This window comes from Rhinatrema bivittatum, chromosome 3, assembly GCF_901001135.1.
Source record: "Rhinatrema bivittatum chromosome 3, aRhiBiv1.1, whole genome shotgun sequence".
Classification (NCBI taxonomy): Eukaryota; Metazoa; Chordata; class Amphibia; order Gymnophiona; family Rhinatrematidae; genus Rhinatrema; species Rhinatrema bivittatum.
In genome coordinates this window covers 377,931,465-377,948,490 of record NC_042617.1, presented here as the reverse complement: position 1 = coordinate 377,948,490, position 17,026 = coordinate 377,931,465, and the positions used below count along the sequence as shown (strand labels likewise).

Genomic DNA, 17,026 nt, shown 5'->3' with positions numbered 1-17,026 from the left:
TTCCGCTCTGCCATGTTCTGCTCTCCAGATAAGTGCTTTCTATTTGCAAGATGGAGAAATCTCTAAAACATTGGGACTGTGACATTTCATGTCCTATGATTATAAATCTTTAACTTTAACCAGACATAAGTCACATAAAATATGCAAGGGGACAGTAATTTTGAAACAGCTGCACGGGTGCACATGTAACTCCTACTCTGATTTCACTGCACTGGTTACCAGTGCATTCTAGAATTTATTATAAAGTTCTTACTTTAAAATTATTTATTCAAATGATACTAGCATGATTGGTAAAGCATTACATCTATATACTCCACAATGAGTATTAAGATCTCAAAATAAAGGTCTTTTGGTTGTTCCAACATTATGGAGTACACATTTGACACAAATAAGAGACCGTGTGTTTTCCATAGTGGACTTAATTATGGAACACATTGCCTGAGATGTTGTGTACACTAACTGATATGAAGAGATTTAAATGTGAGCTAAAAACATGGTTGTTTAAAAATGCATATAACCTTGTTTAAGAGAGAGAATGAGAGAATTCATTGAGTTACGAACAGAGAGCTACATTTAGATTGGAAGAAAGAAGGATTGTTGTATTGATTATTATGTTTTAGTTTACATATTATTTTACTGTTTTTATTAGTTTATTCTATTTTTATTTTATAAATATTTTACCTTTTATTTTCAATCCTATGTATGTTATTTTGTAAACCATTGTGATCTTGATATGAAATGACGGTATATAAAATGTTTAAATAAATAAATAAATGCTGGCTCACGCCAAAGCTTGTGGCCATATTATAACATATATGCATATATGTGTGCATGGTACAAAATAGGCTGTACACATGTACATGTTCACACAGTTTTATATGGATACACACATGTGAACACAAATGCCGCTTCTACCGTGTAAGGGGGGCGATTTTAGTAGACATGAACACCAACGCAATTACCTGTCTTTCCAGTTTATTCCCAGTTCACCCAGGTAAAAAATAGGACTTCCTAACCCTCCCCACCCCCAGTTAACTAGCCTACCTTTTACCCTGTTAACCCCGGTAAGCTCCCTAGTTTTTTTTGTTTCAGGATTTGCATGCTATCCATAGCAGAAGTAAAGTTATGCAGTAGGGAACTCATTGAAAAATCTAGGAATGCCTAAGCCCCATCCTTTTGCAAAAAAAATTTGTCTGCATACCGGGAGATACACGTGTATTCATGGGCTTTTGAAAATCTACACGGTACATGCCGTCCCGACTTCTGTGCGTATCTCCTCACTTTGGCGCATATAGGGCTTTTAAAATTTGCCTTAAAATATGTGCAGTCAGCATCTGAATATGATGGTCATATAAGATATTCTCTTTTCAGTCAAAGTGTTAGAGTGTTTTGCTTCTATTTTACACTTCTTTATGTTAACATATTCATTAGTATCTAGCCATGCTATTCAGAGTAAGTTTTATTGTGACCTTGGTCAAAATTTTTGCATAGCATGTTAAGACTCATTTTAGCATGTGTGTTTAAGATTTTACCGATTTGCATATTATACATTTTTTACACACGTCTATTGCATAGGCCCATGTGAGTTGCAAAGTTGTAGAGGCTGAAGGGTTTGAATTTTGTTTCCTGACTGATTCTGTAAGCAATTTTGAATGCCCTTATCCCTCAGTATGCCTAACTGAAATTAATTTACAATAACGTCATTTTTCTATCTTTTCTCTTCAGAAAACTAGTGTACAGACTAGGCACTAAAATTGGTAGTCTATCTTCTTATTCCAGAATTTATTTATACACATTTGATGTTCTGCCTTTCTCAAAAATTGGTCTCAAGGAGGAATACAATCAGATTTAAATCAAATGTAAAATACCGTTATTTCTCAAGGTCACTTATAATCAAAATTAAATTAAATTTACATTTACAGTTGCATTACAATTAGAATTTAATTTTGGATGATTATCAATTTGGATTTCATAGGGCTCATAATACAGAGCACTTCTTTTGTCTGTTTTAGATAGGCTGTTTCGAAAGTTGGATAAAAGGTTGTCTGGTTTGTTAGTCCATTTGGATATTGTATCGGTGTTTGATATGGTTGAACATCATTTTCTGATTTCGCAGTTAGCAAGTTTTGGGATTGGAGGTCTAGTTATGCACTGGTTTGTGTCTTTTTTGGCAGAAAGAAAGCAGTAGATAATAAATGGTGCTGAATAATCAGCGTGGCGGAATGTATGTAGGGGAGTACCACAAGGGTCGGTTTTATCCCTTGTATTGTTCAATATTATTTTGGCCCTATTGGGTAAGGTAATGGATTCTCTTAGAATTAGATACTTTATTTATGCTGATGATATCTAATTTTATATTCCTTGTGAAAATGATGAGAGTTTACCTTATATATTATTGGAGAATTGTTTAGATACAATTACAAATTGGGTACCCAGTAGAGGGCTATTACTGAATATCAAAAAAACATAAATTCTTTGGTTTAATAAGAAAAGTATGAGCCCAACGAATATTAGCTATCATAATGAAACATTATTGTTACATGCTGAAGTTCGTAATTTGGGGATCCTTTTGGATTCCCAATTATCATTTAAAAAGCAGATAAAACATCTTGCTAAGTGCTCTTTCTTTAAGATAAAAGTGCTCAAACCTTTGAGACATTTTTAAAGCCGGATTTGTTTAGAGTAGTATTGGAAGTGTTAGTTCTAGGAAATGTACATTCTTGGGTAGTTTTTGGTTGGACTTTCAGCTAAGCTTCTTCAAGTTCTTCAATTAGTTCAAAATGCTGCGGCTAGGATGGTGAGTGGAATTGTTTATTTTGAACATATTTCACCAACTCTTTGTTTGTTACATTGGCTCCCAACATTTCGAGATATTGATTTAGAATTGTGATTATTTTATATAGATTGTTATATAGAAAAGTAAAATGTGTGCTAAGTCAGCAGTTAAATTGGTATGTACCAGTTTAATTTGAGATCTGACACAATGCATTTGCTTGTGTTACCAACAGTTGAGTTGTATAGGCTTCAGACTTCATGGAAATGTGCTGTTTTTTATGTTGGGCCTCGACTTTGAAATTAACTTCCCTTAGAAATACGTTCATTGACTGAAATACAAATATTTAAGAAAATGGTTAAGGCTCACTATTTTAAGATGGGTTTTACAAATATTGTTGACTTGCATTGTTTTTTTGTCTAAATGATTTTATGAATGTTTTATTGTAATCCACACCGAACTTGCCAATGGAAGCTGCAGAATATAAAAAGTGTAAAAATAAATAAATAAATAAATAGATTCTTTTTCTCTCTCTGCTTGGCATATGAAGAATAAAATCCATTTGAGGACTGCTGGCAATGTTTCAAATGCTTCCAAAGTGTCAGATTATAAAGAGGTAAAGATCTACCTTCCACACTTCAGCTATGCTCTAGGGGTTGAAAATAAAAGTAATGCCTGGAATGCTAAAAGCAGCTTTGAGATAAGAGAATAGGTTTTACACTAGAAGACAAAATCAGTGCCCAATTTCCCCAGGGGTAGCTTCTATAGAAACGTTTCTGATATTCTGCACCTCATTTGTGAAAATATGCATACATGTGAATTAAATAGATATAAAGTTTATTTTACTTTATAAAAATAAAATCATTTTCAACCCTTTTTGTATTTTATTTCTTTTGGCCCAGTAGTTTCCTCCTGCTGCTTTGGGCCTTCAGCACAATTGGAACCAGAGCTGGAATCCTGGTGGCATGAGCCTTCCTTCACAACTATCTGGGAAATGTTTTCCTCTATTATATATCCCCTCCCCCTCCTAGCTCTGTCATTGCAGTCATGGTCTTGGGCTAGGAGCCATATACCAGGGCTCCTTCTGAGATAAATGTTCAAAGTAGTTTCTGCTTTAGGAAAAGTTTATTGAACATTAATGTCACTGATGAAGTTATAAATTATTTGTTCCCAGTTTTCATTATCTTTTTTTCTGATTTAAGAAAACAGAGAGGAATAACTAGAAGTGAACTAACTCATCATCAAAGTCGCCACCCAAATCACGCTTGTAGAATATAGCTAACTTGTGTGCAGCAACTCTAATGCATTCAGGTTCCATCTTTGGAAAGCTGATGACGAATCCAAAAAGATCACATACATTAGTGTATTCTGCTAGCCGATGTTCCGGGAATGCCAAAAGCCTGTCATTACATGCAGAAAGTTTCTGGTTCGAAAAGCTTCCCTCGGAGTCAGCTCAGCTTCTTTTGCATGACCAGAATCAAGTGATGGCAGACGCACATTGCACTGATGAATTCAACACCATTCTAGAAAATTCTCTTTTGTTCCAGAAATATGCTTGCCAGCTTCTTCAAATTCATCAAAGTTATCACATTGTTTTTGGACAAAATATGAAAGTGACTTAAAAAAACCATCAGCAGCATTAAAATTGCATTACTCTGCCTGAAAATGTTTCCTGCTCTTGTTAAAGTGCGGAAAGATAACATTCCAGAATTTTGCAGACATTCCTGTCTCAAGTCATTTGATCATATAACCCTTGTAAAGTTTTGTGACATTCTTGCCTCCTAAGGCAGTCTTCTGAGATCCCCTGCAAAATGTCAATGATGCTTCTGCACGCATGACTACCATGTGGCGTTGAGTTGTTTTGGCGTTGAAAAGGCCTTTTCTCTTTTTTTATATTCTGCTTTTTGGCACATCAAAGCAAACTATATTCAGATACTGCAGGTATTTCCCTATCCCCAGAGGACTTACAATCTTAGGGCCTGATTTTAAAAAGTATTTACATGCTTAAAATTGGGTTTTACACATGTAAATGCACTTTACCCATATAAGTGGGCTTTTGAAAATTGCTACAATATATGCCATTGAATTGTCCATAGGATATTCATGTATAAGCGCACGTTACGCACTTAAATGGCTTTTTAAAATTGCTACAATAATATGTAACATTTACACACGTAACTCCTTTTTAAATTACCTCCTAAGTTTATACCTGATGCAATGAAGGAGCAGCAGTGAGATTTGAACCCAGGTTTATAACCCACTGTTCTAACCACTAGCCTATGCCTTCCAGTCAAGCCAGTAAAGAAAATATTAACAAGATATTAACAGGTGAATTTATTTATTTAAGTTCTTTTAATATACCGATGCTCAAGACAAGGTCTTATCGTACCGGTTTACAATAAACAAGGGGGGGAAACCAGTTAACACAGGAAGCGAAAGTTACATCAAAACAGGGAAGTCGAACATGGCTGTTTGAAGAAAAAGGGATAGATTAACAATTTCTATTCTAAATGTATAGAAGAGCCGATCAGCAAGGAGCGGTTGCTTCTCTGTTAAACTTAAATACATATTTACATAATGGAGGTTCAATTGCAAAGATAATATACATGAGCGGCTCTAGAATGGCAGATACTTAATGCAGCTGGAAGAGGACATCAACCGAGGGGTGGATATAAATGTAATATACTATCATAGCAATTTTTTAAATATATTTACCCACATTAAGAGGTAAATTTTAAAAGCCCGACGTGTGCATTAATGAGGCCATGGTCTGGGCAGGGCATGGATGCTTCGGGGTATGAACCTAAGATGTGCTAGTAAATACTGATGTGACCCAGTGCACACTGAGGCCCCCTGCCAAGTAACTTTACTTCTATTATGGATGACATGTAAGTTAAAAAAAACTAAGAAAACTAAGCAATCTGCGGGGTTTTAAGGGTTGAAGCTATCTTGGGGGAGTGAAGGCTATTAAACTAGGAGGAGGTTGGAGGACCTATCTTTTAACTGGGCAAAATGGGGATCAACTGGTAAAACTGGAAATAGCATTGGGGCATGCCCCCCTTTTAAATTCCCTTGATTTACATGGTAGAAGCAGCATTTGTGCCCACATGCACACACTCACTTACAATTTGGCGCACATGTGCACGTAGCCAAGCTATTTTATAACATGCATGCATATGCACACGTATGTTGTAAAATGGTTGCGTTCCTGGGCACAGGCCTGAGGCCAACACATGTGTGCAAAAGTGTGAACAGGCTTCAGTTTGAAAGTCACCATCCATGTGCACTAAATATGAGTAAAACCTATTGACAGTTCAGCGGCATATATTTAGGGACCTTTATTATCAGTTTTTATTTTATTTTGCCTGGCAATTTCAATGTTATAACAAAACAAATCAGTGGAAAATTGGTTTGGTTATAACACACAGTGGAAAAGTGGCTAAAAGACAGGAAACAGTAGGATTAAATGGACAATGTTCTCAGTGGAAGGGAGTGGGCAGTGGAGTGCCTCAGGGATCTGTATTGGGACCCGTACTTTTCAATATATTTATAAATGATCTGGAAAGAAATACGACGAGTGAGATAATCAAATTTGCAGATGATACAAAATTGTTCAGAATATTAAATCACAAGCAGATTGTGATAAATTGCAGGAAGACCTTGTGAGACTGAAAAACTGGGCATCAAAATGTCAGATGAAATTTAATGTGGATAAGTGCAAGGTGATGCATATAGGGAAAAATAACCCATGCTATAATTACACAATGTTAGGTTCCATATTAGGTGCTACAACCCAAGAAAGATCTAGGCTTCATAATGGATGGATAACACATTGAAATCGTCAGTTTGGTGTGCTGCAGCAGTCAAAACAGCAAACAGAATGTTGGGAATTATTAGAAAGGGAATGGTGAATAAAATGGAAAATGTCATAATGCCTCTGTATCGCTCCATGGTGAGACCACACCTTCAATACTGTGTACAATTCTGGTCGCCACATCTCAAAAAAGATATAATTGCGATGGAGAAGGTACAGAGAAGGGCTACCAAAATGATAAGGGGAATGGAACAGCTCCCCTATGAGGAAAGACTAAAGAGGTTAGTATTTTTCAGGTTGGAGAAGAGACAGCTGAGGGGGGATATGATAGAGGTGTTTAAAATCATGAGAGGTCTAGAACGGGTAGATATGAATTGGTTATTTATTCTTTTGGATAATAGAAACACTAGGGGACACTCCATGAAGTTAGCATGTGACACATTTGAATCTAATCGGAGAAAGTTCTTTTTTACTCAAAACAATTAAAGTCTGGAATTTGTTGCCAGAGGATGTGGTTAGTGCAGTTAGTATAGCTGTGTTTAAAAAAGGATTGGATAAGTTCTTGGAGGAGAAGTCCATTACCTGCTATTAATGAAGTTGACTTGGAAAATGGCCACTGCTATTACTGGCAACGGTAGCATGGAATAGACTTGGTTTTTGGGTACTTGCCAGGGTCTTGTGGCCTGGATTGGCCACTGTTGGAAACAGGATGCTGGGCTTGATGGACCCTTGGTCTGACCCAGTATGGCATGTTCTTATGTTCTTAAGTTATTTTTTCACAAATGTCTTCTTTTGTTCTAACATTGAAATTCCTAGGCAAAGTGAAATAAAAACTGAATATGAAGCTCCCTACATATAGGGGTGGATTTTATAAATCTACGCGCACGCGTACTTTTGTTCGTGCACCAGGCACAAACAAAAGTACGCTGGATTTTATAAGATACGCGCACGCACAAGGGGGTGCACATTTGTGCAACTTGCGCGCGCCGAGCCCTGCGCGCGCTGCCCGTTCCCTCCAAGGCTGCTCCGAAATCGGAGCGGCCTCGGAGGAACTTTCCTTCCGCCTCCCCCACCTTCCCCTCCCTTCCCCTATCTAACCCACTCCCCCGGCCCTATCTAAACCCCCCCCCCACCTCTGTCATGAAGGTTACGCCTGCTCGAGGCAGGCGTAACTTTGTGCGCGCTGGGCCGGCTGCCGCGCTCCATGTTCCGGTCAGGGGACTGGTCCGGAGGCTGCAGCCATGCCCCCCCGGGCTGAAACCACACCCGCTGCCCCGCCCTTAGATGACACGCCAGCCACATCATGCCCCCCGAAACGCACTCCAATGACACGTGGATCGCAACACGCCCCCGACACGCCCCCCCCCCCCCCAGGAAAGCCCCGGGACTTATGCGCGTCCTGGGGCTTTGTGAGTGCCGGAAGCCTATGCAAAATAGGCTTAGCGCGCTCAGGGGCATTTTAAAATTGTTACGCGCCTACCTTATGCAAGTAACCCTTTTAAAATCCAGCCCATATTGTAGCAATTTTCAAAAGCACATTTACATAGGTAAAGGGCATTTTCACATGTAAAATCTAGTTTTAATCATTTAAATACTTTTGAAATCTGGTCTATAGTGTTTGCACAAATGTACAACACACTGCAGTTACAATACATGAATTTGCAGCATCCTTCCCCACAAGATTTAAAGAATGTCCAAAGCAAGGGACATACACAGCAAATTCATTCAGGTTGCCTATTTTAGACTGCATACCTTTATAGCAACCAGACATATTACTCTTGTCATGACAGTCCTGTATGTTGAGCCTAACACTTTGAAGAAATGTCAGAAATGCATTTGTCAGAGGCGCTAGATGGCTGCTTGAGAGCCTGAAAACTTTGCTCCTGGGAATCATTTTAGGAATCTCTCTCTTTCTTCAATATATCGCCCTCTGGCCTGCAGTTTGGTTTTGTTCCTGCATTGCTGAGATACATGGCAAATCCTAAAACTGGTAAACCTGAGGTTTCTGTTTCTTTATCGTGTGGGATTAAGCTTTCCAAACATAAAGCCTCCCTCTCCTAACAAAATGGAGGGGGTGAAGGTTTCTGAAATATCTTTGAACACGATAATGTCAGAACTTCCGAAATTTAAGGAGATGATTAACGCTAACTCTGAAAGTATGGCAGTGATCCAACTTGAACTTACAGACCCCAGAGAGCAGCTTTCTGCTACAAAGAGGAGGACTGAAGAATTGGAATGTGAAGTGAGCAAATCCCTAATATACGCAGGCAACTGAAACGAATCACTAACTGGAAAAGTCCTTGGAGGATATAAACAATAGAAGCCTGCACTACTGTCTTTGGATTCTGGGAATTCCAGAACAGGCATAGGGACTGTATCCCATTGGCTTTTTGCAACAATTTTTGGTAAAACCTAGCGTGGACGGGAACTCTGGACCTCTTATTCTTGACCATGTCATCTCCCAGTAACAGTTGTGTTTCCTATTATGCTATTTTTAATAAAGTTACAAAAATAATTGTCTCCGAGACTACCAAGCTTCCGCATACTAATATGTATCTAGTGAATGTCTGTTCTGAAATCTTAGTGAATGTAACCTCTTACTAATAAAAACAAAAGGATAATTACATTCACCCTGTCTATTATTTAGAGCTTAATTTGCATATATTTAAATAAAGACAGCTGCTAGACTGAATCTTTAAATGCATTAAACGGATCATGCATAAACATACAAGAACACGCATCTACAATCACACATTCACACAGTATTCTGTTACCTTTCTTAAAAATATGTCAACAAAGACAGGAACAATTATGGGATATCCAAATCAGTTAAAAACCTCTTTCCTGTAAGGAAATAACATAAAGCAACTTTATTGACAGGTTTTGTGTATTTCACACTGCGGCACATTTATATACAGGTGGAATGTCTTTAATTTTATTGCTTGGGACTATGGAATAATTTTCTGAAATGCCATGTATTTCAATTTAATTAACTTGTAATTCAAGTATCAAACATTCACTTTCCACATATTCCACTAATTATCAAAACTGACAAAACACCACAGGTCAGTTATAGAATTATCATTAAGTATTTAACTAATCCCTTAAATTAAATAAGGCTACAATTACAAGAAATAACACATTCCTACACTATCCTACACTATTTAAGTGTTTCTTAAGTGTTTTGGATGTTTGTGACAGAAATTGTGAGTCTTCCTCTGTCACTCTCTCCAGAGCAGTTCTAAACTGTTGCCAGTGAAAGCTTCAATAAGAAATTACTTTTCTCCTGATGTCATTAAGGAAAATAATGCTTTCCTGTTCCAGTAAACTCCTTTATTCTCTAAGGAAACACTTAAAACCCTGATGGCTAAAGAAATTATTTTCAAGAAGAATTTTTATTAAGTTCAAAACATTTATTTTATGTCATTTTTTTTAATCTTTCAGTGCTTTGACCTAATATATAGTGATATAAGCTGACCTAATTACTGAATAGCTTCTGGTAAACTTTGAGTTGCTATGGTGTTTCTATGGTGTTCCATGATATTGTCAAGGAGATGACTTGAAAATAATTTAGTTTTTATTTTTCTTTGAAAACTAAAAATACCTCATTTTTAACCACCTTTTACATTGTCCATTGAAATGAATAGAGAAAATTTGTTAAATTAAATCAATAAAATCCCACTCATACAATCTCTAAAATACACCAAATTTTCAGATCATCTTTTAAATAAATCACACTGTTGTCCTGTGTCTTTTCACAGCCATTACAGCCAATTTAGTTACTTTTAGAGCCAATTATATGCTTACCTTGAGACAGAAATATTTTTATCCAAAACCAAGTATTAAATTCCAATTTCTATAAAACCTTCTAATAACCAACACCAGAAAAAACAATTTTCTAAGGTGTCTTTAAAACGTTTTCACTTCAGGAACTCCTTGGGGAAAATGGGTGTAACAACTCCTCTAAAATACACTTTTCCCTAGGGATGTGCAGGAGAAAAAAAAATCTTTTTTTTTTTTTTTTTTTAGGGAAGATTTTTTTCCCCACGAATTTTGGTTCATGGATTGTTTGAATCATTTCATTTGTGAGAAAAAAAGAATCAAACAATTAAAAAAAAAAAAGTCCAAAAAATGAAAATGAGGCCTCCCACCTGCCTGCCCGGAAAAATGCCAGGGCTGAAGGCCGGATCCTGACACGTGAGCCTCAGCCTAGGTTGGAGTCCAACCCAGACCAGATGCTGCGACCCACCTGGAGGCCGGGTCCTGATGCCTGGGCCTCAGCCTAAGCCAGAGCTTGAACCTGGCTCAAAGCCATGACGTACCCTGGAGGCCAGGTCCTGATACCACAGCCTCGGCCAGTCCCAGGCCTGAAGCCACGACTTGACCCAGAGGCTGAGTCCTGACACCTGGGTCTCGACGTAGGCCAAAGCCCGGACCCAGGCTTAATGCCACAACCCAACACGGAGGCTGGGTTTTGATGCCTGAGTCTCAGCTTAGACCACAGCTTGGAACCAGGCCTAATGCTGCAATCCACCCTAGGTGCCAGGTCCCAATGATGGAGCCATGGCCTGGACCCAAGCACGATGCTGTGACCTGACCCAGAGGCCAGGTCCCAGACCCAAGCCCGTCTTCATGCTGGGGCCAAGGCCAAAGCCCAGGCCCAATGCCACAACACAGCCTGGAGGATGAGTCCCGATTCCTGGGCCTTGGCTTACAGACAGACCCAGGGCCAGAGCCCAGGCCTTGCAGCTGCTCTGGTGTATTCACCCCAGCTGACGATGCCATTTTGCTGTATGGCATTGCCATACACCAAAATGGTGCTGTCTGCTTGGGTAAACGTGACGCAGTTAGTTAACTCTGGTGCAACCCCAGCAGATGGCATCAGAAGAGAAAAGGAAGATATGGGAGCAGCTGTGAGCCTAGGCCAAGGCCCTGGTGTTGAGAACTGGCCTCCAGGTTGGGTCGTGGTATTGAGCCTAGTTCCGGGCCCAGGCCGGGCCTTGCCATCAGATACCCAACAGATCAGACACCAGTGTTGCGCTCAGGACTAGGCCATGGCTCCTGCCCTGGGGTTTGGCCTATGCCTTAAACAAGATACTGGCCTTAGGCATAGGCTTAGTCCTGATGCATTCATTTCAAATGAATGTAACAAATAAGTTTGTTTCATTCAGGGGGCTCCCAATTTGTTACAGGGCTCCTCGAATGAAAAAAAATTGCCCTTATTCATCACTTTTTTGAAATTCATTTGAAACGAATGCACATCCCTACTTTTCACCCCAAACTTCCAATGTGGTCATGTTAGGAGGATCCCCTAATCTGGTCACTATTGGCAAAAAAATGAAATCTGCAAAAAGTAAGAAGTTAAATAAACTTATTATTTCCAAATTTATCAAATGCTCTTTTTTGGCTGATTTTTATATGAGAGCCTCTCTACACGTTCCCTACCAAAACCGCCAGGATTTTAAAATATTAAAAAGTGTTTATTTTATTTTTCTATTAACTTTGGAAGTGCTAAAGGGACTGCTGTAGCCATCCCATTGTTCACTGACATCACCTACAGCTTAAGCAAGGACCTCTGGGCCTGCATATGCAGCACACCAAACCAGTGCTTTGATTACAACTCTGATGCTGATTTCTGCTCCTTATTCTGCAATGGATGTCCACAGCTACCTCTGCATTCTGGATCCAGTAGCACTCAGCCTGCTATTTAAAAAATGCTGCTGGCTGACTCACTGCTTCACTTTAAAACTCCCTGGAGAACTTCCCAAACCCAAGGCATTGCTCACTTTTTTTTTTTTTTAACAAATATCAGGGTACTTCTTTGCAGACTCCCTCAACAACAGATCCAGACCATCAGGGATCCCTGCAACTGCTCCTGCACAGCATTTCCTCCTAGGCAGGTAAATAAATGTACTTCACACTCAGTGTGAGGCTATCACCCTATCCTGAAGGGAACAAATTAAATGCTGGAAAGGATTAATACTCAGAGTTTAAAACTCAGATCCTGATTTGGATAGTGCCAGAGAACAGAGCCATCTAGACTCCGTCACTTTTCTTCAAACAAAACTTTTATTAATGTAGCAACAGAAGATAGTCAAAAGTTGCTTACCTCAGCAAAGTGGAAACAAAGCGATAGCAATCATATAGATACCATCTTAGCGTAGATTCTTTCCCCTGCATCTCTATGGGGCATTTCCTGTACCCTGTGGGCTTGACTTCTTACCCCCAGGTTCAGGGCACCACCCTAGGACCACAATCCTCTGCTAGGTTGTTCCTTAAGGTGGACTGGGCCAGATATCTGGAGCCAATTTTTAAGGTATTCTGGTTCCCTTTTCTATAAACGTTGTCACACCCTGAAAAAAAAAGAAGTTAGTTTTGAACATCTGGGAAGCGTATATACAATCATTGCCACACAGTGCAAGAAGTATGGCGCTGAATGATTTCAACTGACATATTAGGTTTTATGGGCAATAGATATGATAAATTAGATTGTTTTAGTTTTGTTTACGATGCACACTTGTTTTAATGTGAACCAGCATGATGGGACTGCGTTCTCGAATGCCGGTATATAAAAACCCTAAATAAAATAAATAAATAAATAAACAATTTAACAATGAATCACTAGGGGAGGGCAGAAAGGTTTGGTGAAATGGGGAGGGGGTTTAGTGAAAGGTGGATGGATAATGTTAGGATTATTATTGCTGTTCTAATTGCTTCATGGTTGTATATTCTGTGAAATATTCACTGACAGTAATTTTAAAATAAGCATGCATGTTGCAAATACATGCATATATTGGCACGTGAGCGAAGGTATGCTGGAATTTTAAATCATGTGTACAATTGCATGCATATGTTTTAAAATATTTATTTATTTGTTTATTTATAAACTTTTTTATACCGATATTAGTGGCGACATCATATCGGTTTACAGCAGAACGGCAGGTGGAAATTACAATAAACAGGTATAAGGGGAGGGATTACATAGGAACAGAGAATTAGCAAAGAAAAGTAACAGGAAACCAGTAAAAAAAAATCAACTAATTGTATAACAATTATGACAGAACTATGTATAAGTATTCAGCTAAACTGGGCGAAAGTATGCTGTTGCGGTCTCGGTCGCCACGGTGGCGCCCGAGGCCTTACCTTCTTTTCGGGCCCCGGAGAGCTACCGCGTTCCGTGGACTCGGGACCCCGGCCGCAGCTTCCGCCTGCCGTCCCGACCCCGCGCGGGCCTGCAGGGCCTTCCTGCGCCACGCGCCAGCTCCCTCTCTGCCGCCAGCGTCCTCTCGCGGCTAGCTCCGCCCCCAGGCGCGCGCGCGCGGCTGAGCCCCGCTTTTGAAGGGAACAGCGCGGGAAAACACGGCTCCTCCCTTTCCTGACGTCAGACGCTGCAGGGCTATTTAAGCCCTGCAGTTCCCAGCCTTCCTTGCCTTGCAACGAGGTTCTCTGCCTTTGGTAGCTCTGAGTTGCGTTCCTGGATTGCCTGTTTCCTGCCTGACTCTGCTTTGCCTGACTCCTGCTTGTCTTCAGCCTGCCTTGACTCCGGTCCGTGACTCTGACTCCTGCTTGTCTTCAGCCTGCCTTGACTCCGGTCCGTGACTCCGACTCCTGCTTGTCTTCAGCCTGCCTTGACTCCGGTCCGTGACTTCGACTCCTGTTGCCTTCAGCCTGCCTTGATCCCGGTTCGTGACCCCGACTGCTGCTTGCTCGCCGCCTGCCCAGACTCCAGTTCGGATTCCACTCCTGGGTTTCTTCGTTTCCGCCTAAGTCCCAGCGGTCCGGGTCCCTATGGGCTCCTCCTGGGGGGACCTCGGGCTTCCAGGGCGAAGTCCTAGCAACCCGGGCTCCCACAGCTCCTCTGGAGGAGTCACGGGTTTCCAGGTGAAGCTCCAATTGCCCAGTGGGAGTTCTGCCTACCGACTGCTCCTTCGGGTCGGTCGGCCTAAGGATCCACATCCGGATTTTCTCCATCCGCAACAGTTTGCAAGGCCATGGATCCGGCAGACCTCGCCGGGCTACAGGCCATTCCGGGTTTGGCCCAGCGGTTAGTTCAGCAACAACAAGTCCTGGACTCTCTGGCTGCTACGGTAGAGCGACTGGCGTCTCGCATGGACACCGAACCGCCCGCACCTGTTCCAGTACCAGCACCTGTTCCTGCACCATTGGTAACCCTCCAGTCCCCTACGCAGCTCCCAGCACCCTCTCGCTATGCCGGGGATGCCAAGGCGTGTCGAGGGTTCTTAAACCAATGTTATGTACGCTTTGCGCTACTGCCTAACCAGTTTCCTACTGATGGCACCAAAGTGGCGTACATTTTTGCCCTTCTGGATGGACGGGCCCTGAATTGGGCTTCCCCCATGTGGGAGAATAATGATCCAGCACTGGGGGATTTGAACCGCTTTGTGGAAGAGTTCAAAGCGGCTTTTGATGAGCCAGCACGACAGGCTTCCGCTACTTCTGAGTTACTCCAGCTCCGGCAAGGAACGCGGACTTTGGCGGATTACGCGTTGGAATTCCGCACCCTCGCCCACGAGGTAGGCTGGCAGGATGTGGCTCTTCGGGGCGTGTTCCTGGAGGGCTTAGCCGGTCGTATTAAGGACGAGCTAGCGGCTCGGGACCTGCCGGAGACCCTGAGTTCCCTGATTGACTTAGCAGGTCGAATTGATCGGCGTTTGCAGCAGAGGGCGAAAGAGGAGCGCCCTTTCCGACGCTTGCCGTCCGTGACTCCCAGGATCTCGAATTCAAGTTCGGGGTCGCGAGGAACTGCACCTTCACCAGCAACTTCCTCTGACGAGCCCATGCAAGTGGGTCGCTCATCTTTGTCACCCGAAGAAAGGCAGCGACGCCGCGACTTGAGGCTGTGCCTGTACTGTGGCGGTAAGGGCCACTACCTTGCACAGTGTAAAGAACGAGCGGAAAACTCCCGCGCCTAGGTGTAAGGGAGGAGTGTCCCCTAGGCTGCCTTAGTCCTGCTCCTCAATGTACCATACCGGTAACCTTCGAATATCCTGGTGGTTCCTTCCTCACGCAAGCCCTAGTTGACTCCGGGGCAGGAGGCAACTTCATTACTAAGGATCTGGTGCAACAGCTGAATCTTCCTACGCGACCCAGGACTCCTGCCTTACGGGTAACCTCTATTCAGGGTACTCCCTTGTCGGGGTGCATCTCCACCGAGACCATACCGTTGATTTTGCAGACGGGCTTATTACACACAGAGGAGATTTCGTTGCTAGTGTTGGAGGGAGCTGTACACCCGGTGGTTCTTGGGTTACCCTGGCTCCAGAAACACTCTCCTGTGATTTGCTGGAAGGATTTTCAGATTACCCAGTGGAGTTCTGAGTGTTTCCACTCCTGTCTCCAAGCGAAAAGGTTCCAACGGATTCCTCTAGCTCACACCTCGCCGGTATTACCGGCTCCGTATGCTGACTTTCAGGACGTCTTTTCCAAGGAAAAGGCGGAATTGTTACCGCAACACCGTCCGTTTGACTGTGCGATAGAGTTGCTTCCAGGTACCACTCCCCCTCGGGGACGGGTTTACCCTTTGTCTCAGCCTGAGACCCGGGCTATGTCCGAATATATCACCGAGAATCTGGCTAAGGGCTTCATCCGCCCTTCAAAGTCTCCCGCCGGAGCAGGTTTCTTTTTTGTCGCAAAAAAGGACGGAGCCTTACGACCTTGCATTGATTACCGTGGGCTCAATGCTATCACCAAGAAGAACCGGTATCCGCTTCCCCTCATTCCGGAATTGTTGGACAGACTCCAAGGAGCCCAAGTCTTCACTAAATTGGACCTCCGCGGCGCATACAATCTGGTCCGAATCCGTCCCGGGGATGAATGGAAGACGGCGTTCAACACCCGGGACGGCCATTATGAATACCTAGTGATGCCGTTTGGACTGTGCAATGCTCCCGCTGTATTCCAGCACTTGATGAACGAGATTCTGCGAGACTTACTGCACTCCTGCGTGATCGTCTATTTGGACGATGTCCTCATACACTCCCCGGATCTTACCTCCCATCGGCAACATGTGAGACAAGTACTCCAGATCTTACGAGACCACCATTTGTATGCAAAGTTCGAAAAATGTCTCTTTGAGCAAGAGTCGTTACCCTTCCTAGGGTATATAGTGTCCTCTACTGGTTTTCGGATGGACCCCAGTAAGGTGTCCGCCATCAGGAAGTGGCCCTGTCCCGAGGGGCTAAAGGCGTTGCAACGTTTTTTGGGGTTTGCTAACTTCTATAGACACTTTATTCCCCAGTACTCTCGCTTGGTGGCACCTCTAACCGCGCTTACCCGGAAAGGGGCAAACACTCACCTTTGGCCTGAGGAAGCTTGTGAGGCCTTCAAACAATTAAGGGAGGCGTTTCTCCGGGATACTTGTTTACGTCACCCGGATCCAACACGGCCATTCTTTGTCGAGGTCGATGCCTCTAACATAG

General features: G+C 42.3%; 1 long non-coding RNA gene across 2 annotated transcripts in view; it reads right to left on the bottom strand.

Annotated features, from left to right (window-relative positions):
- Positions 1 to 12,807, bottom strand: part of LOC115088799 — a 59,448-nt gene extending 46,641 nt beyond the window's left edge. Inside the window, exons 1-2 of one of the 2 annotated variants that reach the window (XR_003855890.1) lie at positions 12,697 to 12,766; positions 9,362 to 9,431 (exon numbers count right to left, since the gene is read on the bottom strand). This is a non-coding gene — a long non-coding RNA (uncharacterized LOC115088799). Of the gene's footprint in view, positions 1 to 9,361; positions 9,432 to 12,696 lie in introns of both variants that reach the window. The other variant, XR_003855891.1, reaches the window with a different exon arrangement.
- Positions 12,808 to 17,026: the final 4,219 nt, after the last annotated feature.